This window comes from Sprattus sprattus (assembly GCF_963457725.1).
Source record: "Sprattus sprattus genome assembly, chromosome: 17".
Lineage (NCBI taxonomy): Eukaryota > Metazoa > Chordata > Actinopteri > Clupeiformes > Clupeidae > Sprattus > Sprattus sprattus.
The window spans coordinates 1,123,539-1,126,038 of record NC_137915.1 but is presented as its reverse complement, the minus strand read 5'-3'; the positions used below and the strand labels follow the sequence as shown (position 1 = coordinate 1,126,038).

General features: G+C 47.5%; 1 protein-coding gene across 1 annotated transcript in view; it reads right to left on the bottom strand.

The window, feature by feature from the left end:
* Nucleotides 1-2,500, bottom strand: part of igsf9ba (immunoglobulin superfamily, member 9Ba) — a gene marked incomplete at both ends in the record, with an annotated part of 79,065 nt that overhangs the window by 52,864 nt on the left and 23,701 nt on the right. The window lies entirely within an intron of this gene.

Below are 2,500 nucleotides of genomic sequence, written 5' to 3'. Positions count from 1 at the left end.
CAGACTGGGCATGAGTTCTGGGGTTGCCAGTATTGGGCAGACTGGGCATGAGTTCTGGGGTAGCCAGTATTGGTGTAGGAGCCGCATTTAGGTTTTTGTATTTTGAAATGATTTATTGATTTTTTCCTTTTATGGAATTTCGAGTGTGCGCTCTCTATAGGTGGTGACGGTGCCACCCTTTAAAAGGCTGCCAGACGGGCATGACGGGGAGAAGGCGGGACGCAAAATACCGTCATTGACCGTGAAGCTGAGGCGTGAAGCTGAGGCCTAACCACGCTGTTCCCATTTGGACCCGTGCAGTTATTTGGACTTTAAAACTTTGATACTGCAATTGCATCCTTATTTTTTGTAACGTTTTTCTGCAATAAAACCGGCAACATTATACAGTCAAACTCCCTTTTGCGTTGGGTTATTTGGACAGAGCTACGAGTCTTGACCACGCTCCCCCTGCTTTCTCCATGGTGGCAAATCAGGGATATAGGACATAGGAATAGGATTGGATTGGGTTTCTTAAAGGAAGAAACCCAAAAGCTGTTTTTTGCCACTACAATTGGCATTGAGCTGAAAGGTGAATCCAGTGTTAAGTACAGCAGAGGTGGTAATGACTCAGAAGCACACCCTCAAACCTTCAGCAGCTTCAAATACACACACACACACATGCACTTACACACACACACACGCACTTACACACACACACACACACACACACACACACACACACACACACACACACACACACGTACACACGCACACACACACACGTACACACAGCGCTGCTCCTCCATTGAAGCAGGCAGTAGCCTGTCTTGCCCGTAAGTCGTGTGCAGCACTAACCGGCTTGTCAATGAAAAGCTAATGGTGCAGAAGCGTTAAGATCTACGGTACACACTTCACACACACACACACACACACACACACACACACACACACACACACACACACACACACACACACACACACATACACATGTGCGCGCACACAAAACACACACACACACACTCTTCACACACACACACACACAGGTGCGCGCACACAAAACACACACACACTCTTCACACTCGCACACACACACACACCCTCACACACACACGTTAACACAACCTCACATACACACAAACACAAACACAAACACACATCCTTCACACACACGCATACACACACACACACACACACACACACACACACTTCACACACACACTTCACACACAAACACACACACACACACACACTTACACTAATACAAACACACACACACGCACACACACACACACACACACACGTTCACACACCTCACAAGCACAGACAGACAGACTGTAAACACTTCAGGTCACGGTGAATGTGTTTGTGACTGTGCATGTGTGTGTGTGTGGAGGCTGTGCTGATAGGTAGACGAGGCAAGAGTGTGTGTGTGTGTGTGTGTGTAAATGAAAAGCTAATGGCGCAGAAGCTAAGACCTACTGTACACACTTCAGGCCCCAGGCTGCCGTAAGGGGCTTTCACTCCCAGATCACACACACACACACACACACACACACACACACACACACACACACACATAGATCACACACGCGGAACAGGGTGTGCGTTGTTAGCGCAGTCAGAGCTGCTGAGAGCAACATGTCAGCTAGGCCCCTGAAGAGGATTAGCGGGGCGCTAGCGCGGTCTAAGACAGGATTGTTTGTTTAAGGCATGTTCCATATTAGCTTCAGCTGTCTGGAACACACACACACACACACTCACACACACACACACACACACACACACACAGCTGTCTGGATCACAGGGGCCCAGGCCTCCTGTTAGCACCTCACACTAGCGGCCAACTTAAATGCTTACAGGGCAACCAACTCCACGGCCAGGGAGAGACCAGAGGAGGCCTGCTACAGGTTGCGTTTAGGTTTAGGCTAGTGACAATGGCCCCAAAATTTTGAGATACCCCTATCGGAGGTAGAACCAGACCTAACAATGTTTTTCCTCATCTCAAAGGTCTCCCATACATGAAATGGATTCTTAGCCTAAATGATTTTAATGCTAAGGCTAAAAATTTACACATTTTCACATGTACCTCCAAACAAAAAAAACACCAAAAATGTGACATCTCCGTATGGGAGTAAAGATATAAAAAGTCATGCAGAAAATTAACAGAAGGTCTGAGAGCTTTGGGACTTTGCACAGTTGTGGCCAGGGAGTCACTGCAGCCTGTGGAAAAGTCTAGATGATGTAGTTCAGTCAGACACAGTAAGCTTCTGTGTGCTGCCACACATTTGGAAGTGGCACATTAAAGAGAGTGCATCCATGGGTGAATAACTGTAGCAATAGCGTTAGCAATAGCACTGGCATTAGCCTCTCCACCCATACTGGTGTGCATACAGGCCGACAGTGGTACAGGAGGTAGAGAAGTCATTTAGTAATCAGAATGTTGCTTGTTTGATTCCCTGTCGAAGCGTCCTTGAGCAAGACACTGAACCCCTCATTGCTCCTGATTTGCAGTGTGCCATCA